A 23,244-nucleotide genomic window follows, 5' to 3' on the forward strand; every position below is an offset into this window, starting at 1 on the left:
GATTCTGTGAGAAGTTCAATCTTTTTAGATGAATGCTACTGTTGCAAGTTGACAATTTTTGCCCCCTTATCAAAGGTAAATTAAGCATCCCTTCTACATAAAAAGACATCTGGTTGTCATAAGCGGCCGATTATGCCTTTTTTTAGAAAAAAACCAAAATGGATTGATTTTCTATTTATAGAATTCAATAATTTGATTGAGAAGAAAATAGGTAAAAGGGATATGTACATGTTTCCGCTGCAATAAAAATACATGAGAGGCGAGTAGAATTAAAGGATTATATGACTATGTATTATATCAAAACACACTGTTGAGTTCAGTGTGGTTGGCACTTCACTCCTTCAAGGGCAAGAAAATACTGCTGGGTTATCACGTAGCTTTATGTGTATGTCAAAAAGGGTTATCCAAATGTCATGAAGTATTAGTTTTGTAAAGATAAATAAAATAAATATGTAGTTGCACTTCCAAGTTTGGAAATCTTATAATTTATAAAAGTCATATTTGATCTGTGTAACAAATTGTCGATCTGGTAGAACTAGCTTTGATACTCTATCCATTTTCCATCTAAATATGTTAGGATTTGACGTCTCGAGATTCAACCCACATTAAGCCCACAGCGAGGTCCGTGGTGAAAAACAAAGGCCAACGAGACCAAGATCACCCCAAACAGAGCTCGGATGGAGGAGATACGAGCTTTTGAAGTCGGCACATAGCCCAACCCATGAGCGGGCCCGCATGCGGGCGCGGCCCAGGCCCACACGCGTGGGTTGGCCCAGGCCCAGGCACCTTGCCTGGGCCCTGTACCCCGATCCACCGTGGACCGGGCGGTCCACGATTAGGCCTGTGGACTGCGTGGGCGTTTACAATGCGTTTCTCGCAGTCTACGATACTATTCCATAGATCGGAGCGCGATCAGACGGCATTGGTAACTCTCGATATTGATCCGACGGTCCAGAAGATTATTTGGCTTTATTTAGGACTCCTAATCCCTCTCTAATCAGCTTTAAGCCCTTTAAATAGGGTTGATCGGTGAAACAGTGGGGTGGCGGCTTGGTTTTACCTCACAAAAATCCGTGAGTGCTGTGTTCGCGCGGAAACCAACCCGAGAGAAGAAGAGAGAGGCGCGAGGTTGCTGAGAGAGGAGCAGGAGAATTCTAGACAGCGAACATCGGTCGCTTCAGGGGTTCAGGGGGTCTTCCAAGAGAAAGAACTTTTGTGAGGAGAACTTTAGGTGAGAGAGAATTGGGTGTACAAGGGTTGAGGGTGAGATCCCCTCTTGTAAATTTTTTTTTTCATAGTTAAGTTTGTATGCCCCGTGGAGGTGAGCCTTTTTGTGGCTGATCCACGTATTTTGATTATTTTTGTTTTATTTCTTCTTTCTTTCTACTGCATTGCGTGGTACTGAAAAAGTTCTGAGAGGTGGTGTCCTGGCCAGACTTCAACTCTAACAAGTGGTATCAGAGTGAGGCGGTATAAGGACGCAGATTGCAGCGGTGGTGAGCAAGACTGAAAATGGAGAAGACAGAATCAATCAAGATGGAGATCAACAAGTTTGATGGTAAGAGTAATTTCTCCTTGTGGCAAACAAGGGTGAAGGACGTGCTCATCCAACAAAGTTTGACCGATATTCTCTTGTGCGATGAGAAGCCAACCACCATGGAGGTGCGGGATTGGAAATGGCTACAGATGCAGGCGGTGAGTACCATCCGTATGTACCTGGTGGATGAGGTGGTGATCCATGTGCTGAGCGAGACTTTCCCAATGGTGCTGTGGTCGAAGCTCGAGGAGTTATACATAGCAAAGTCTCTCACCAATACTTTTTTCCTTTGGAGGCAGTTTTACCAGCTGCGGATGGCTGAGGGACGGAGCGTGCAGGAGCATCTAAGCCACTTCTAGAAGATCCTCACCGACCTCCTCAGCATTGGTGAGAAAGTTGAAGAGAAGATCAGGGTGCTAGTTTTGCTGGCGTCGCTTTTCCTTTCATACGAATCTTTGGTGACTGCTCTTCTAGTAAGGAAGAGCACCATCAAGATGGATGAGGTCACCATGATGATACTTTCAAAACGAGGTTCTCAAGAGAGAGAACCCAACTTCGAGCTCAGGTGGCGGTAGCTCAGCTTTGGTGGCTTCTAGAGGAGCAGGAGGTGTTAGATGGAGTGACAGGAGATCGCGACGAGGGCGGTCTAAGTCCAGAAGGGACTTGAGCAAAATCAGATGTTACCGATGTGAGAAGTTGGGGCATCTAGCTAGAGATTTTTCTTAACTCAAAAATCGGACGGTGGCTGTTGTAGCGACGACCGATAGCGATTCAGATAGAGATATCTTAGAGATATCTGATGAGGTATCTACTTCTTTCCAACAGTGGATATTAGATTCTGCATGTTCCTATCATGTATCTTGCAGAGAGGAGCAGTCTGACTCTTTGGAGAACAGTGAGGGCACTGTATATCTGCCGGATGGATCGAGCTGTGCGATCAGAGGTATTGGGACGGTCAGCTGGAGGATATATGATGGTGTAGTGAAAAGATTGGGGGAGATCCGATACATATTCAATTTTAGACGGAATCTTATCTCACTTAGCAGACTGGATTCGAGAGGCTACAGGATGGTAGTTAATGGAGGAATCCTGAGAGTGCTACGCAGCGATAGGATTGTGTTGGAGGGAAAGAAGGGGAGCAGAAGACATTATTACCTGATAGGAAGCCCAGTGCGAGGTGAAGCTTCGGGAGCCAGGCGGAGCCCAGAGCAAGGTGGAGCTCCACGAGGTGGATCGGGCACGAGACAAGAGACTCGAGAGGACGAGAAGCGACGTCGCAAGGTGAGATTCCTATTGCCGCAGGACGATGCCCCGAGCAGGTCTCAGGTTAGGAAAAGCACAGCATACGATGGAGATGGGATCGAGCAATCTGGCTCGACTCCCATGTTTGTCCATCCATGATCAGCAGGCGATTGTCCCAGGACATGGGGCCGAGGAGATCAAGAAGCTTTCGGAGTATGGAGGAGGCTGAATATTGAGTCGAGATGAAAATTATTAGAATTTGACACCTGTTGCTCCTTGAATTGATTTTGATGATTACAAAGTATTTGAGGGGGTTACTAATGATTTTGGCTTGAAAAAAGATTCATTGTATTTCAAGGGCAAAATTATAATTTTATCAAGTTCTGATTCGAAAGCCTCAAGAGCAAGAGCAGAAGATTTATAATCTATGGGAGAGAATTTCAATATTTTTAGATATATATTTTAAAAGAAAATCATGTTTATATATTTGAGTCGACCCTATGAGTCGACTCATGTCAAAAGAGGTTGAACGACACGTTATTTTTTGCTGGCACACCCAATTGAGTCGATCCCATGAGTCGACCCCATGAGTCGACCCCTATGCATGAGTCGATCCTATGAGTCGACCTCTGCTGCTGTGTAGGTCAAAATTACAGAATAGTCATTTTCTATTCTGTGCCACAGAAGTCGACCCCATGAGTCGACTCATGAGCATGAGTCGACTCTATGAGTCAACCTTTGCGATGAAAAAACTCCGCAACGATTAGTTTTTAGCTCATTTTGGCTACATTTAATGCCCATTTAATATGCTCTAACGGCTCTATTTTAGCCCAGATTACTCTCCACCATTATTTAAAGTTATAAAAGGTACTCAAAAAAGGAAATCAAAGAAATAAGAAAAGATTTTAAAAAAGTTCTTCAAGCATTCACTTCAATCCTAAGCAAGAGCCCTCTTGAAGTTAAAAAAGTTTTTATTTCAAGTTCACCAACCCTTCAAGAGCTCATTCAAGTCTTCAACTACCTTGAAAAAAATCAAAAAAGCTTGCTTCTCTTTGTGTAAAGTGTATTTAAAGCTTTATTTGCTCATTAAATGAGCTACATCTATATTTTCATGTAATTAACTGCTATACTCTATTTTGAGTTGATAGTTTATTTTGGAAGGGTTCTAAAACGTGGAAAGGTTAATCCGAACCTTGAATCGGATTGTATTGGGTTGGTTTGTATCCGAAAAATAAGTATTCTAGCTTGGAATAGCTAGAGTCGGAGGTTCCGACGTTGTATTCGGGTTGAATATAGTTTAGTGGATTTGAATTTTCAAGTAGGAGCTTAGGGAGTGGACGTAGGTGCAAGATTGACACCGAACCACTATAAATCTTTTTGTTTGTGTTGTGCTTACTTGCTCTCCTTTTAAAATTTCTTATCTTCTTATATTCTTGCATCCAGCTTCTATACTTTGCATAAATTTTACTTTCTATATTTATCCTGCTTATTGTTATAAAATCCTCATAGTTGTAAATTAACTTTAAATTTTTAGAAACCCAATTCACTCTCTCCTCTTGGGTTGCATAGCTGGACAACAAGTGGTATCAAAGCTCAGTGCTCTAGCTCTACTTTGATTTAACCATCAAAGAGCTAAAGATCTATGGCAACTCAAGTTGGTGCTTCACTAGCCGAGGGGCAGTCCACCAACCGACCTCCACTTTTCAATGGGTCAAACTATACCTATTGGAAAGCTTGGATGAAAATTTTTATTCAAATACTTGACTATGATATGTAGAGTATCATAGTAAATAGACCACACACACCCACTAGAATAATTGATGGTATGGAATCAACCAAATCCGAAAAAGAATAGGATGAGGTTGATAAGAAAATGGCTCAACTAAATGCTAAAGCCATGAATATTTTATATTGTGCTCTAGATGCTAATGAATTCAATCGTATTTCAACATGCATGTCAGCTAAAAAAATATGAGATAGATTAGAAGTAACTCATGAAGAAGCTAATCAAGTGAAGGAATCAAAAACTAACATGCTTGTGCATAAATATGAACTTTTTAAAATGGAGCATGATGAATCAATAACTGAAATGTTTACTCATTTTACTGATATTATTAATGATCTAAAAAGTCTTGGTAAATCTTATTCTAACAGTGATCTCGTGAGAAAGATTCTTAGGTCTTTACCAAAGACTTGGGAGACCAAAGTGATTGCAATCCAAGAAGTCAAAGATCTGAATATCCTATCCTTGGAGGAGCTTCTAGGATCGCTGATGACATATGAGCTAAGCATGAAACAACACCAAAAAGAAGATATCAAAAAAAAGAAGATAATCACCCTCAAATTCACTACTCAACTAGATGAAGAATCCGATGATACAGAAAATGAAGAGCAGGATGAAGAAATGGCCCTCATTACTAGAAGGTTTAAGAAGTTTTTGAAGAAAAGAAGATAAAGAATGAGAAAGAGGCCACCTATAAAAGGGGAACATAGCAAAGAGAAGGATAAAGAGCAACCCTTTATTTGTTATGAATGTAAGAAATCGGGACACTTTAAGTTTGAATGTCCACAACTGAAGAAGGATCCCAAGAAGTACAAGAAGAAGGCCATGATGGCTACATGAAGCGGAAGTGATGAGTCAAGCTCCGAAGAAGAAGACTCAAATGAACAAGCCAACTTGTGCCTTATGGCACATAAAAATGAGGTAAATACTGAAACTCCTATTGACTTTACCTTTGAAGAACTTCATGAAGCATTTTATGATATAATTGATGAACTAAAAAAGCTAGGGGTAAAGAATAAAGAATTAAAATCAAAGAATCAATCTTTACTAAAAGAAAATGAGAGTATTTCAAATGAAAAATTAATCATGTCTCAAAAAAATTTGAATTTAAAAATTGAGATAGCCAAGTTAAAATCAATGGTTGAAAAATTTACTTTAAGTTCAAATAAACTTCACATGATACTTGACAATCAAAAGACCATTTATGATAAAGTCGGTCTTGGATATAACCTTTTAAAAAAATAAAAATTTTTGAAAAATATCTTTGTAAACTCATCATACAACAAGTTTTCAAATATAACTTGCTTTAAATATGGTAGAGTAGGACACAAATCCTATTCATATTTTTCTAACAAATCTGAAAATTTCAATGTAAAAAAAATATGGGTTCCAAAAGGAACCATTATGACTAACCAAAAAGGACCCAAGAAAACTTGGATACCTAAAGTCAAAATTTGACTCTCGTATGTAGGTGTGTCTTGCATCCTAGGGAGCAAACCAAAAATGGTATCTTGATAGCGAGTGCTCAAGACACATGACTGGGTATGAATCTCAATTCATCGCACTTGATGCTAAAAATGGAGGGATGGTCACCTTTGAAGACAATGACAAAGGAAAGATCATCGGTATAGGTAACATTGGTATCACTCCCTCCAAGTATATTGAAAATATTTTATTAGTAAATGATTTAAAACATAATTTATTAAGCATCAGTCAATTTTGTAATAAAAGATACAAAGTCATTTTTGAATCTTCAGTTTGTATTGTAACTAGTTCGATTAATGAAGGTATTAAATTTGTTGGACATAGATATGGTAATATTTATATGGTAGATTTGAATGATCTTTTCAAAATAAACATGCAATGCCTAGTAGCCTTGAATGCCAAGATTAATAAGACTAGTTGGCTTTGGCATCGTAGGCTTGCACATATTAGCATGCATTCACTTTCAAAATTTATTAAAAAAAAATTGATTATCGACTTATCCAAATTAAATTTTGAAAAGAATAGAATTTGTGATACATGCCAAATGGATAAACAAACACGAGTTTCATTCAAATCTAAAAATATTATTTCAACTATTAGGCCATTAGAACTATTGCACATGGATTTATTTGAACCCACTAAAACTACTAGTCTAGGTGAAAAATGATATGGTTTTGTAATTATTGATGATTTCTCTCGTTTTACATAGGTCTTCTTCTTAGCACATAAAGATGAAACTTTTCATATTTTCTCAAAATTTTATCGAAAAGTCACAAATGAAAAAGATTTTTCAATTCAAAATATTCGAAGTAATTATGGAACCAAATTTGAAAATCAAGATTATAAAAAATTTTATGATGAAAAAGTTATTGACCACAACTTTTCAGTACCTAGGACATCCCAACAAAATGAGATAGTAGAAAAAAAATATAACTCTTGAAGAAATAGCCCGTACCATACTATGTGAAAGCAATCTTCCAAGATACTTTTGAGCAAAAGCAATTAACACGGCATGTTACATATTAAACCGTGCTTTAATTAGATCAATTTTAAAGAAAACCCCTTATGAGCTTTGGAAAGAAAGAAAATAAAAAAATTATATGTTTTCATATTTTTGATTGTCGATGTTTTGTTTTGAACAATGGTAAAGAAAGACTAAAAAAATTTGATGCTAAATTCGATGAAGTGATTTTTCTTAGTTACTCCTCTTCTAGCAAAGCTTTTAGAGTTTTCAACAAAAGAACTTTAACAGTAGAGGAGTCAATACATGTTGTTTTTGATGAAACTAACGATCTTCCTTCAAGGAAGAATGAAGGTATTGATGATGCAGATCCTCTTATAGAAGGGATGAAGGAGATCATTCTAAAAGACTCAACCATTCAAGATAATGAAGAACATGAAGACAAACAGGATGAGGAAGATGAAGAACAATAAGAACAATCTCAAGGTACAAATGATCTACCCAAACAATGGAGGTATGATCACAATCACCCCAAGAAACTAATCATTGGTGATCCTACATATGGTGTAAGAACTCACTCTTCACTTAGAGATGCATTCAATCATTTTGCTTTTGTCTCTCATCTTGAACCTAAAACCATAGATGAAGCTGAAAAAGATTATAATTGGATAAATGCAATACAAGAAGAACTTAATCAATTTGAAAGAAATAATGTATGGACTTTAGTTTCAAGACCTAAAAATTATTCAATAATTGACACAAAATGGGTATATAGGAATAAATTGGATGAACATGAAAATGTGATAAGAAATAAAGCGAGATTAGTTGCAAAATATTATAATCAAGAAGAAGAAATTGATTTTGATGAGACCTTTACACCTGTTACTAGATTAGAAGCAATTAAACTTCTACTTGCATATGCTTGCTTTATGAATTTTAAGTTATTCCAAATGGATGTCAAAAGTACTTTTCTAAATGGATATATTGCTGAAGAAGTTTATGTAAAACAACCTCCAGGTTTTGAAAATCATGCTTTTTCTAATCATATTTTTAAATTAAATCAAGCATTATATGGTTTGAAACAAGTATCTAGGGCTTGGTATGAAAGGCTAAGCAAATTTCTGCTTAATAATAATTTTTCAAGAAGAAATGTAGGCACAATCTTTTTCATTAAAAGAAATCAAAATGATATATTAGTTATACAAATATATGTTGATGACATTATTTTTGGATCTACTAATGAAACTCTTTGTCAAGATTTTGCTAAGCTCATACAGGGGGAGTTCGAGATGAGCATGATAGGAGAACTTACATTTTTCTTCGGACTTCAAATCAAACAAACAAAGAAAAGAATCTTCATCACCCAAAGCAAGTACACAAGAGAACTACTCAAAGATTTGGAATGGAGAACTCCAAAGCAATTGGTACACCCATGAGCCCATCATGTAAGCTTGACAAGGATGAAGGAGGTAAAAATGTAGACTTAAAATTTTATAGAGGTATGATTGGTTTTCTATTGTATTTAACTACTAGTAGACCAGATATTATGTTTAGTATTTGTCTTTGTGCTCATTTTCAATCAAATCCGAAAGAATCTCACTTGAATGCAGTTAAAAGAATCTTTAGATATTTAAATGGTACACAAACTCTAGGACTATGATATTCTAAGAACTCATCAATTGATTTGATAGGATATTCAGATGTCGATTTTGCTGGATGTAGATTAGATAGAAAAAGTACTAGTGGAACTTGTCAATTTCTTGGAGTTAACTTAATCTCTTGGTTTAGCAAAAAGCAAAACTCGGTAGCACTGTCTACGATCGAGGTCGAATACATTGCAGTCGAAAATTTTTGTGCTCAAATCTTGTGGATTAAGCAACAACTTGAAGATTTTGGCATCAAACTCAATGAAACTCCCACAAGATGTGATAACACTAGTGCTATAAATCTAACTAAAAATTCAATTCAGCGTTCTAGATCAAAACATATTAAAATTAGGTATCATTTCATAAGAGAATATGTCCAAAATAAAGATATAATTCTTGATTATGTTTGTACTGAAAAATAATTGGCTGACATCTTTACCAAGACCTTAAGTGAAGATAGATTTTATGAAATTAGGAGAGAACTAGGAATCCTTAATCCATCAGCTTAAGATTAAATATCAAGGATGAAAATTTTACTACTCTTTAAAGAAAAATACTTATGTCGATCTAGTCAGAGAATTTTACTTAAATTTGAGCTATAGCAATGGAACAATAAAATCTACAGTAAAAAGTATTGATGTTTTTCTTGATCTAGTACATTTGAGACAGATACTGTATTTGCCTTATGAAGGCTATACCAATATGGAGCTCTCTATTAAAGAAGAAGGAATTAATGTTATCTTAGGGAGAACCTATACTAAAAGTCTAAATAAATTGGAAGCAAAAATTTTTTCTATTGAAATGAGGCTGTTATATCACTTGGTAACCAAACTGTTTGTCCCTAGAAGTGGTAGACACGACCTTCTATCTGATAGAGATATTTGCATTATGTACCATGTGATCACCCAAACCCCCCTGAACCTTCCAACATTGATGTTTGAGGCCATAAGAAAAATCCTGAACAGGTCCAAGGCTCACTTGCCTTTTGGTATGGCACTCACTTTAGTTTTTAGAAGGTTCGGAGTTAGTTTTAAGGGGGAGGCAGTTGCTAGACTATCCCATTCTGATACCATCAATCGCCACATACTGCATCGCATGGATTTTTCTAAGACTGATGGCGGTTGGATGAAGGGTGTTGAGGAGAGAGCAGAGGATAGAGCAGAGGAGGGACCATCTTCACCTCTTCATGATCATAGAGCATCCCCAGATATTCAGTTCATATCTGATCACGAGACTGGTCCTTCAGAGTCTGTGAGGAGGCATGCTTCAATTCCACAGTCAGAGAGCAGGGCACATCCTTCAGAGTTCAGGCTAGCAGATGATCAGATTAAGATGATGTCCCAGTATATAGCCTCTATTCTATCTCAGCAGTTTGTCACTTCAGTCTTTGCACAGAAATCGACATCCCAGAGTGACTCAGACCAGACTCTGATCTCTCATATTTCTTCTGTTTTTCAGATGCTCACTGCTCAGTCAGTACGTATTGAGCAGCTTGAGGGATATATTTTGAGATTGACAGGTAGAGTATTAGACTTGCAGGGGCAAGTATTAGCTTTAGCCCATCTCCAGCCGCATGAGGATATCACAGAGGTCTCAGACCTATTTGCAAAGGCGGCTAGACTTCGAGGAGTTTTAGAGAGTGGCTTTGACTTCTTGAGAAGAGAGATCAGGAACTCCAGTGAGAATGCTTCTACTCAGTTCAGTGCCATGATGCAGTCTGTATCAAGAGCCTTGGATCTTTTGGATACCATCAGACTTTCTTTTATAGCACAGTCCGTAGCTTCTCAGGCTCTAGGATCCTCTCACCCCTCTATTCGTGCTGGTACCTCTACCTATGATCGAGGCAGACGTGATCGATGTTATGCTCGTGGACTTGATCCTACATCTTCTTATCCTATCTTTGATTCTTCAGATTCTGATCCCTCTAGCCATGACATCTATTAGATCTAGATTAGTTTGTCTCCTATGTCTAGGATCTATCTTATGGGCCTTGTATTTGTTGGCTAATTAACTCTTGAATAGTTTCTATCCATGACTTTGATATTTTGGGTTGACTCATGTGTATTAGGACACATTTTGTATTCAGTCACTTTTGAATATATATATATATATGTGCTTTGACTTTCAATGAATGTCTATAAATGTGATCAAATTGAATTGTTTTAATTATGAGATATGAAAAATAACTCATATTAGTGCTGAGAAATACTATGAATTGCAATATCTTTTAGATGAGTAAATTGATATATCCTTTATGTTTGCTATGTTAAGGGAGAGTAGAGAAATAAGCAATCAAAGAAGGGGGCTAAAGAAGTAAAATTTGGTATCAAAAAGGAGAAGTAAAGAAAATATGTCTTTTTTGTCATCTTTCTTTTCTTTTCTCTATCCTTAAAATTCTTTAAAATCTTAATTGATGCTATAAAAAAGGAGGAGTAAAGAAAATTTATCTTTTCAAGATCTCTTAAAAGGAAGAGTAGAGAATCTTAATTGATGCTGTCAAAAAAGAAGAGTAGAGAATCAAAATCGAATTTAAGCAATAAGCAATAAAAGAAATGAGCAATAAGTAAAATTATTAAGTAAATGTGTCAAAGAACCAAAATCATCAGCTAATTTTATCCAATTTTCAAAGCAATTGAACTTATAAGCAAATTTCAAATTGATCTTCAAACTGCTTATGATGCATTTTGTTCAAATACTTGGCTATGATATTGAAGTGATGCATCTTCATAAATTTGAAATTCATGTTTAATGCTTTATATATGCTTTTGCTCAAGTATTTTGTCATCATCAAAAAGAGAGAGATTGTTGCTCTTTGAATTGATTTTGATGATTGCAAAGCATTTGAGGGGGTTACTAATGATTTTGGCTTGAAAAAAGATTCATTGTATTTCAGAGGCAAAATCGTAATTTTATCAAGTTCTGATTCGGAAGCCTCAAGAGCAAGAGCAGAAGATTTGTAATTTATTGAAGAGAATTTTAATATTTTTGGATGTATATTTTAAAAGAAAATCATGTTTATATATTTCAGTCGACTCCATGAGTCGACTCATGTCAAAAGAGGCTGAACAGCATGCTATTTTTAGCTGGCACACCCAATTGAGTCGACCCCATGAGTCGATCCCTGTGCATGAGTCGACCCTATGAGTCGACCTCTACTGCTGTGTAAGCCAAAATTACATAACAATCATTTTCTGTTCTGTGCCACAGAAGTCGACCCCATGAGTTGACTCATGAGCATAAGTCGACCCCTGCGATGGAAAAACTCCGCAACGATTAGTTTCAGCTTGTTTTGGCTACATTTAATACCCATTTAATGTGCTCTAACGGCTCTATTTCAGCCCAGATTACTCTCCACCATTATTTGAAGTTATAAAAGGCACTCAAAGGAGGGAATCAAAAAAATAAGAAAAAGTTTTGAAAAGGTTCTTCAAGCATTCACTTCAACCCTAAACAAGAGCCTTCTTGAAGTTAAAGAAGCTTTTATTTCAAGTTCACCAATCCCTCAAGAGCTCATTCAAGTCTTCAACCACCTTGAGAAAAATCAGAAAAGCTTGCTTCTCTTTGTGTAAAGTGTATTTAAAATTTTATTTGCTCATTAAAGGAGCTACATCTGTATTTCTATGTAATTAACTGTTATACTCTATTTTGAGTTGATAGTTTGTTTTGGAAGGGTTCCAAAACATGGAAAGGTTAATCCGAACCTTGAATCGAATTGTATAGGGTTAGCTTATACCCAAAAAATAAGTGTTCTAGCTTGGAATAGCTAGAGTCGGAGGTTCCAACGTTGTATTCGAGTTGAATACGGTTTAGTGGATTTGAATTCCTAAGTAGGAGCTTGGGGAGTGGACGTAGGTGCAAGGTTGGCATCGAATCCCTATAAATCTTTTTGTTTATGTTGTGCTTACTTGCTCTCCTTTTAAAATTTTTTATCTTTTTGCATTCTTGCATCCAGCTTCTTCACCTTGCATAAATTTTACTCTCCATATTTATCCTACTTATTGTTATAAAATCCTCATAGTTGTAAATTAACTTTAAATTTTTAGAAATCCAATTCACCCCCCTCTTGGGTTGCATAGCTGGGCAACAATACCTCAAGATTCAGCCTACATTGAGCACACATCAAGGTCCGTGATGAAAAACGAAGTCCAACGAGATTAAGATCACCCCAAACGGAGCTCGGATAGAGGAGATACGAGCTTTTGAAGTCGGCACGAGATCTGAGGTGGCGGAGGATGGCCGACAGTCGGTGGAGCGACGGCGGTGCTGCCGCAGGCGGCGTAGCGCAGCCCAGACGGGGCCAACACATGGGATGCGCGACCTAGGTGCGTAACCTAGGCGGGTGCGCGGCCCAGGTGAACGCACGGCCCAGGCAGGCGCGCGGCCCAGGCCCGCACGCGTGGGCCGACCCAAGCCCAGGTGCCTTGCCTGGGCCCTGTACCTCGGTCCACGGCTAGGCCTGTGGATCGCATGGGCATTTTTCACGCAATTTTTGCAGTTCACGATACTATTTTGTGGACCAGAGCACAATCGGACGATGTGGGTGACTTCCAATCTTGATCCGACGGTCCAGGGGGTTATTTGGCTTTGTTTAGGACTCCTAATCCCTCTCTAATCAGGTTTAAGCACTTTAAATAGGGCTGATCGGTGAAACAGTGGGGTGGCGGCTTGGTTTTACCTCACGAAAATCTGTGAGGGCTGTATTCGCACGGAAACCAACTCGAGAGAAGAAGAGAGAGGTGCCACCCTCTCTCTTCGGGAGGAATCTTGAGAGTGCTACATGGCGATAGGATTGTGCTAGAGAGGAAGAAGGAGAGCAGAGGATATTATTACCTGACAGGAAGCCCAGTACGAGGTGGAGCTTCGGGAGCCAGGCGGAGCCTAGAGCAAGGTGGAGCTCCAAGAGGTGGATCGGACCCGAGACAGGAGACTCGGGAGGACGAGAGGCGACATCGCAAGGTGAGATTCTTATTGCCGCATGACGATGCCCCAAGCAGGTCTCAGGTCAGGAGGAGCACAGCATACGATGAAGATGGGATCGAGCGATCTGGCTCGACTTTCATATTTGCCCATCCATGATCAGCAGGTGATTGTCCCAGGGCATGGGGGCGAGAAGATCTAGAAGCTCTCGAAGTATGGAGGAGGCTGAATATCGAGTCGAGGTGAAGATTGTTAGGATTTGATGCTTCGAGATTCAGCCTACATTGAGCCCACATCGAGATCCGCAGTGAAAAATGGAGTCCAACGAGACTAAGATCACCCTAAACGGAGCTTGGATGGAGGAGATACGAGCTTTTGAAGTCGGCACGAGATCCGAGATGGTGGAGGATGGCCGGCAGCCGGTGGAGCGGCGACGGCACGGCCGCAGGTGGCAGAGCGCAGCCCAGGCAGGGCCAACGCATGGGATGCATGACCCAGGCGCGCGGCCCAGGCGGGCGTGCGGCTCGGGCGCGAGGCCCAGGCGGATGCGCAGCCCAGGCAGGCACGCGGCCCAACCCATGCACGGGCCCGTGCGCGGGCGCAGCCCAGGCCCGTATGCGCGGGCCGGTCCAGGCCCAGGCACCTTGCCTGGGCCCTGTACCCCGGTCCATCGTGAACCGGGCGGTCCACGGCTGCTCTTGTGGACCGCATGGGCATTTTCCACGCGTTTCTCACGGTCCACGGTACTATTTCATGGACCGAAGCATGATCGGATGGCGTGGGTGACTCCCGATCTTGATCCGACGGTCCAAGGAGTTATTTGGCTTTGTTTAGGACTCCTAATCTCTCTCTAATCAGGTTTAAGCACTTTAAATAGGGCTGATCGGTGAAACAGTGGGGTGGTGGCTTAGTTTTACCTCACGAAAATCTGTGAGGGCTGTGTTCGCACGGAAACTAACCCGAGAGAAGAAGAGAGAGGCACGAGATTGCTGAGAGAGAAGAAGCAGGAGGCTCTTGGACAGCGGACGCCGGTCGCTTCAGGGGTTCAGGGGGTCTTTCAAGAGAGAGAAGTTTTATAAGAAGAACTTCAGGTGAGAGAGAATTGGGTGTATAAGGGTTGAGGGTGAGATCTCCTCTTGTAAAATTTCTTTTTCATAGTGAAGTTTGCATGTCCCTTGGAGGTGAGCCTTTTTGTGGCTGATCCACGTATTTTAATTGTTTTTGATTTATTTCTTCTTTCTTTCTATTGCATCGCGTGGTACTGAAAAGGTCCTGGGAGGTGGTGTCCTAGACAGATATCCATCCCAACAAAATAATACCAAAAATTTGAGCTTGTTATATTAGTTATGAGTTTAAACTTGTGTGTATATGGAATAAGTGGACCCAAATGGAAAAAAAAAACATCAATTTGAGAAACTAGCTGATAATTGTAACTTATCACCTAATGGATAAGAAACTTCAATCGATATACATCGATGAAGGGATTCTCCATGTGCACTGCACTTGAAATCTGCTAGTGGTGTTGAAAAATCAATACTATATCACAGAGTGGCAACATGGGGTACAAATGCGGATTACTAACATATACTTTAGCAAATTATGTTTGCATGAGAAAACTTAGCCAACTTGCTCTTCTCTTATAAATCGATTTGAAGGTCCACAATTAAATTTGGGACGAATTCTCGGTCATGGATTGATAAGGTTGTCAAGCAACCTCATGCTAATAATAATATATTAAGCTCTCTCTCTCTCTCTCTCTCTCTCTCCCTCCCCCCCGTCTCCTCCCCCTCCCCACACCCCCCCCCCCCCCCCCACCCCCTTACATCCGAAAAAGAATAAGTATTTAATCATCCCTGCAACTAGCTAGCAATCAAGAATATATTAAGCAAACCAAGTGTATAAACTGTATAACAAAATGCGAGGTTGGCAACTTTATTCTTTTTCCGGAGGGAGGATATTTTGAAGTTTATTGAACACTTCATTAATAAATTAGAAAGCAAAGCCAAATGATAGTAAATATGGAAACTAATAATATCTAAATCTATAATACAGGTATCTTTTCACAATTGCATGCAATAAGAAAGGGCTAGGGATGCAAATCTAATTAGTAGGAAGATGCAACTTATGTGATGTAGCAAAAATCATATATACTACCAAAATATGCTATGACAAAAGATTTCATCAATTTGAAAGTAGTGGCAATAGACGCATAGAATGCAGACTTACTTCCCTAAAACGGTTTACTCTTCAAGTAATCCAAAATCTAAAATTCCTAGACATATTAACTGTCATAATGGATCTTTCTGCTGTAAGACTTTTTTCATCTGAATTTAAACCTGTTCACTAGTCAAGCTTCCTAAATCCCGTGTTCTGCTGATGGTGCGACAATGTTTTCCTGAAGTAAAAGAAAAATAGTGCGCGCAAACGATATGGAGGAAAAACGACAAATTGGGAGTATTTACTTTGCAATTAAATATCAGGACAGACGCATACTATTCGGTCTAAGACAATACATGGTATGTGCACCGGACTTCTCATACCGACCAATGTTTTTAAGCCTCGAGCATGACAAAAAAGGAAGGAAAGAAATAAGAAATCCTGAACTCAGCAGTCACACACGATGTTGCATTCATTGATACAAGATACTGCCTGTCTGTAGCTGAATGATGCATTTTTTTTTTAAACTTATAATAGTAACTCCATGTAGCCAAAAAGAAGGTCATGATGAATAGAAAGCCATTCTGAAGACAAGAAGAAAAACTATTCATGCAGTAATTAAATCAGCAGTTGTGGGAAGAAAAAAAAAAAAAGCTTATTTTTTTTTTAATTTTCAGCTCATTATATAGTCCCTATATCCAAAATAAAATTAAATAAAGGTAGTGAAAAAAGAGGAACTCACACCCTATTAAATGGATATTATTGCTACTGCTATGTATTAGGAGTAGTAAACTGTCAGCAGCGCAGAAGATGAACTCAACTCAAACAGTGAGGATGGAGATTTGTGCTTTGCATGTGTGGAGAGTAGGGACCAAAACATGTAGTTAACAAAATGAATCTATAGCCCATGTCACATATATACACAAACAAGATAAGGGGTGACAGAGCGGAGGGAGGAGGAGGGGATGGGGTTAGATTGACCTGTATCTCTTTGATCATCCAATGCCTGCACAGATTCCTCCTTATCTCCCTCTTCAAATGCCTCACATGCTCTTGCACCCCCCATAGCCTCAACTCAAACGGTATTAAACAGATAAAAGATGGGACTGAAGTTCTCAAATAGAAAAGAAATCCAAGATTAATAGCTAGATTTAATACTACACGAACCTCCCTAACCGTTCCAACATGAGAAAATGAAAACAGAACCACAAACTTAAGACAATATAGACTGGAAGAAATATTTACTTACATAAGAAGGAGATCTCATCTCCTCCACCCTAAACTAATCCCATTCTAGTTCCTGCCTTACTTAGATATAAAGAGAGAGGAATATATATAGATTTGGGCCGCCGGAAGAGGAGGAGGTAGAGGACGATCGGGGAGAGAGAGAGAGAGAGAGAGAGAGAGCGAGCGAGAGTTGAGGAACATTTGCTCCAGCTTACAATGTGGCTATGGGAAGTCCTGAGGAGAAAACATGGATGATGGGTCCATTCGACTGCCTCCTTGAGACCTATTTCCGTTATTGCCCTGCCAGCCATCACCAATTGTACAACCTACATGAGAAGTACCAGCCATTCCTAGATTCAAGTACACCGTCCTTGAATCCAAACTAAGGCTTACCATACTACTGTCAATGTGACAGGCAATATTGCAATCACTCCCTTCCGTACTCATTGACTGATAGATGGCAGTGTTAGGGTTGCTTCCACCGCTAGCACCGCCTACGGTAGCGGAGGCGGCAGCCACCTCCTCTTCTCGTGATGAAACCATCGCAGCTGACTGGCTAGTTCGAGGCACAGCCTGAGCTTGTTGGGTTCAATGTGGGATAGCCCCGGGACTGCTCCCTTGAAGAGGAAGTCAGAGGTCTGGTTGCGGAGTATGTCGAGCGGGGATACACCATCAATGGTCCTGACGTTCGGATCAGCATGGTGGTCGAGGAAGACCGACACCATGTCGGGATTCACCATCTCGGCTGCCATGTGCAGGGGTGTCTTCCCCGCAGGCACTGCCGGCCAGTTGACGTCGGCTACTCCGAGCTCGAGCAGGGCCTTCACGACCTCGCGGCTGCAGTTTTGCACGGCATAGTGGACGGCGAGGGCATTGTCGAGGTCGAGCCCCTCCCCCATCACCATCAGCTTGACGAGGTCGATGTCGGATGAGTCGAGAGAACGGCGCATGCGGTGGATATTGAGGTGGTCGTCATGTCCAGCCGTGGGGGCGGCTGGGAAGTGGTGGTGTGTGGAGGGATTGTAATGGGTGAGGAAGGAGTGGTGGCCGGGTTTGAGGCGGAGATCTTCGATCTTGGCAACGATGTCGATGGGGAGATGCTTGCCGAGGACTTCGGGCGGAAGGCCGGAATTGGCGGCGAGGTGGGAGCAGGTGGCCCAGAGCTGGTGCATGTCCTGCTTGTGTGAGGTCATGAGGATCTTCATCACATCCTTGATAGATGCTTTCTCCACCATGCTCTCCAATTGCTTCTGCACTCAAAGATCAACGAAGAGAACCAAAGTGGATCAATGGTAGTTACTGTGGTGAGAGGAAGAATCCTAGGTTTTTACTTTGCGTAAAATATAGAAGGAAAATGTACTTGGTGAGAGGGAGAGATAGTGACCGAGGGGAGAGACGTACAGTCTCCCAATTCAAGAACTTGGGATTGATGAAGAAGAGGACACGGTACGGGAAAGGGAAACGCAAAATGACAACCCTAAGTTGGGGCTGAGGTGTGATGTAAGAGGAAGTGCGGTGATAAAAATGAAAATGACCTGGCTCTTCTGACAGCCAGGATTGAGGAGGATCTAAGTGGAAGGAAAATTTAATCGGATCAAATTTAATTTAATTAAAAAAAAATTAATCAATTATTATCGATCATTTATTATATATAAATTATTTAAAATCAAAATTAATCATTATTTATCACAAATTTGAATAGATTGTATCAGTTTGGACTTCATTCAATGTTGATTTTAAATATCACAAACCAACATGCTATTTAATTCATATAAAAATTAAGATATAATAATTTCATAATATCTATAAATCAGTACATAATTGTCAATTTTTAATTTTTTAAATAGTCTAGTATTGAAAAATTATATCGACCGATCGGATTCAATTTCATATGAGTTAAAAATATAGAAATCGGATCAAACATAATTAATTAAATTTTTTACGAATCATAATCCAATTCAAATCTTTCAATTGATCAAAATTAATATTTATTAGATCAAATTAGATAATTAATCAAATCTTTACTGACCAAGTAGCATCAGAAGAAGCAACTTCTCCTCTGGGAAGAGACTCCCATGACTTTATTCTCGGGGAAAGGAAGGAGGAGAACTGAAATTTCTGACTACATCTTAACAAACCAAGCCACTTCATGGATAATTGACTGATGCTAATGATGACGAGCCTAATTGTTCACCATTTAATACAATTCAACCAGTCCCATGATAATATAACTAGAAAATAATATTTTTTTTTTTGGGGGGAGCGCGGGGGGGGGGCGCGGGGAGGGGCGGGGGCGTGGGGGGTGGACCTGGGTGATCAAGGCAAGCTCCTGGGCACCGAAGGACCGGGCGGTTTCCAAGGTGTCGAGCGTGAGATCGATGGCGGAGGTGCAATGGGTGTGGCCGCAGCCGCGATCGCTGCAATCAGGGCGGGGCTCGTTCTTCTGCGGCACGACGGACACCTGCCCGCTGTAGAGGAACTGGAGCAGCATCAGGAACGCCTCGTAGCCCACCGAATTCAGCGGGATCACCATCCCGGGGTTCACACCCACCCTCCCCGTGGCCGGCCCGGAGGTGGAGCGAGGACTAAGCTGGTGCTGTTGGTGGTGGCGGTTAGTGTCGAGCAGGTTGAGCCCCAGCGGGGCCGCAGAAAAGTCGGCGGAAGAAGAGGCTGCGCGCGGCGAGGACGCAGTGGTGCGCGTGGACGAGGCGACCGTCCACGCTGAATGCGACGTCGCTGAATGCCTGGCCATTGGTGAGGAGATTGAGGTAGTCCACAGAGAGGGATTTGAGGGACTCCTCCGAGCTCATCTTACTGTTAATTATGAGGTCGCTATAGCGCGCACTTGTTTTGGGAGGAATGGATAAGAGTTGCGAGATATAAAGAGAGAGAACCAGGAGAAACATGAGGAGGGAGAGGAGAAGAGGCGGAGTGAGAGTACTTTCTCTCTCATGACCCCGTTTCCGATTCTTTCTACTGGCACTGGTAACATTCACCACCGGCTGTGTTTGATTGAGTCTGGTGGGATGGAGAATTTTCTTCTTTTCTTTTTTTTTAATTCTTTCTTTCTTTCTTTCTTTTTCTTGCTTGGAGGGGAGAGAAAAAAAAAAAAGAAGAGAGTAAATTGGAGGGCTCCAGGGGGAGATTAATTAAATTAGAGGCACAGTGACACCGACAGGGTAGGGGCCACCTTGGCAGGGTGAGCTGTGTCCGGGATGCCAATGGGTTACAGGATAGATTTGATATGATCAGGGAAAAAAATCAAAATCGAATCCGAAACTCATCACTGCGATCCGAAACTCAAGCCGAGCCCGAACAGTTCTTAATATAAAAATCCATAGGCGAAAGAAATGCAAAACCGAAACCGAAAAGACCAAAACTCATTTAATTTTTTATTAATTTCAAAATTTTCACCTGATCATCCATAATTCTAATAATATAAATTAATTTTATAATTTTTATATTAAAAATTATTTTTTATAATTTTCATAATTTTTATATATAAATTAAACATTTGGCATTGAGTGATATAAGGATGATCTAGATTATTTCATAAAATTTTCAATTTAACTTCCATTAAAACTGCTCTGTCGGGTTCGAAGACAGATAAAATATTCGGGCACCTATCCTCATTAACATTTCTAGATTGTGTTTGTATTGGAGAGATAGTATGCGAATTGGAGGTTCATGGAAGGGTGAATGTATAGAAAAAATTTGCGTCTATTGATAATTTACGTGATTAGACAACTTTTCCTATATGTCACAGGATAAAATGACATTTTATACACGAGTGGGATAATTGCATGGTATTTGTGCTTATCAAAATAAGTGGTATTTAATTAATCAATAGATCGGAGGGCCGGAAAAACATTATGTATAAGTCTCAATGTTTAACATTAATTTTGCTTCTGAATTTGTAGCACCATAACTTAGAGCCAGCACAGCAGGAGTGAAAGAAAAGCTTCACGTTGGTTCACTGATATAATGCCTCTTGAAAATGGTTGCTTCTTTTTTCTTTAGGTTTTATTGATTTATATTTTATTCTAATTCTTGTTTCCATCAGCCATTCTATGTTTGATTTTTTTTGTCTATTTATAAGCATGTGAAACAAAAATAACTATGTATAGGGAAAAGAAACTGACTGCATGTAAAATACAGTTCCAGTTGTATAACTATTAAATATAAAATGCTACTACTCAATACAAGTTAAACATAAAATGGTAATTAAAAAAATCAAGCATAAAATTTGTGCTAGTTACAGAAGATTTGGGGCACTTCTCAAATCACTTCCATGCAATCATCTTAAATACAAAGTAGTGCAACTTTGGATAAAAGTGGAATTCAAATGAGTAGAACATTATATACACGAAAACAATCTGAATACTCATCTATCACACATCTTTACAAGAGGCTATTGATCTGATTTTTTAAAGTAATATTATATTGTAATGAACAAATAATTGGTTCTTTTGTGCTGTAAAATATTGTTTGTCTTTTACTTTTTTTTTTGGTAATTACCATGTGATGCATAATGGTATATATTATAAAATCAATTAAATCAAAAGTTTTGTAATAGCTTTAATTTATAAAATAGTATGCTATATAGTAGATCGGCTGTATCGATCCCAGATCCAAAACAAACATCAAACAAACAAACATCGCAAATAGCTCCATATTTGTGACAAAAAAAAATTTCATCATAAATACCAATTATTTATGACGAAAATAACCATCGTAAATAATAAAATATTTATTTTTAATTTAATATTTTTAAATATCTATGATAAAAATATTTTTATCATAAATAATATTAGTCTTTACGATGAAAAAAAATATCATCGTAAATACAAGTTATCTGGATAAAAATAATTTGAATTTAATATTTTTAAATATTCACAATGAATATATTTTCATTGTAAATAATCTTAGTATGTGCGACGAATATTGATTTTACATCGTAAATATTAATTATTTATAATGAATATTTTTCATCGATAATATTTGAAAGAAAATAAAAAATTTTAAAAATTTAAAAATTATAAATTATTTATGATGAAAATATTACGTCACAAATATGGGAGTATTGACGATAAAAAATATATTTTCATCGTAAATATCTAATTATTCACGATGAAAATTTTTAGTTGTTAATACATGAAAATATTCAAACATATTAAAAATTCAAAAATCACAGATTATTAGAGACTAAAATATTACATCGTAAATATTGGAGTATTCACGACGAAAAAAATATTTTCGTCGTAACTAGCAAATTATTTACGATGAAAATTTTTCATCGCTAATACATGAAAAAATTCAAACATATTAAAAATTCAAAAGCTGCAGATTATTAGCGACTAAAATATTATGTCGAAAAAACTTTAATTAGTTGTGATGAAAAATTATTTTCATTGTAAATAATTAATTTTTAAAAATTTAAAAATAAAATATAATTGATGATGGAATATATTCATTGTAAATAATCAACTATTTACGACGTAAAAAAAATATTCATCGCTAATAAGGTATTTTTCATGATAAAATTTTTTAGTTGCAAATAATTAGAAAATAAAAAACTAAAATAAATTACAAACTATTTGCGACAAAAGCATATCCGTCGCTAATAGTTCAATTATTAGTGATGGAAATATATTTTCCATCGTCAATAAGCATGTTTTAAAAATTTAAAAATAAAAACTAATTTGCGACGGAAACTATTCATCGTAAATAATGAACTATTTGTGATGATAAATTATTTTATAATCGTAAATCGTCAATTATTTATGATGTAAATTTTTCATCGTTAATATTTAAAAAAATAAAAAAAATTAAATTTCAAAAAACTAAACTATTAGTGACAGATATAGAGCTTTCCATCATTAAAAGATTTTTTAACGATGAAAAATTTCATCGCTAATGTTTTAAAAATTTTGAAAATTTAAAAAGACTTTCATATTCAAGGATATATATTACTATAATAATTTTTTTATATTTATAAAAAATTATAAAATAATTTCAAAAAATAATATGTGTAAAATAAAGTTATGTACAATATTAAAATATGTGTATATAAAAGGTATGTGAGAAGTCATGGCCTATGAAGACTATGTTGTCGCAAATGTTGGGATATGGGAAGGTCGAAGGGTGATCTTAGAATAAAGATGATGGTAAATCTAGAGGATGGTAGTTACACCCTTGGGTGTCTGTATTATTATATATATATATACATCATGGTAAATCTGAGTCTGTCTCGGATCCAAAGATGGCAGCATGTAGGAGGAGTAAACTC

The 23,244-nt window shown here is 38.4% G+C and overlaps 1 pseudogene; it reads right to left on the reverse strand.

Annotated features, from left to right (window-relative positions):
• Nucleotides 1-16,996: 16,996 nt before the first annotated feature.
• On the reverse strand, nucleotides 16,997-19,824 carry LOC105052757 (BTB/POZ domain and ankyrin repeat-containing protein NPR5-like; annotated as a pseudogene).
• Nucleotides 19,825-23,244: the final 3,420 nt, after the last annotated feature.

Source organism: Elaeis guineensis, chromosome 10 (genome assembly GCF_000442705.2).
Source record: "Elaeis guineensis isolate ETL-2024a chromosome 10, EG11, whole genome shotgun sequence".
In the NCBI taxonomy this organism is placed as follows: Eukaryota; Viridiplantae; Streptophyta; class Magnoliopsida; order Arecales; family Arecaceae; genus Elaeis; species Elaeis guineensis.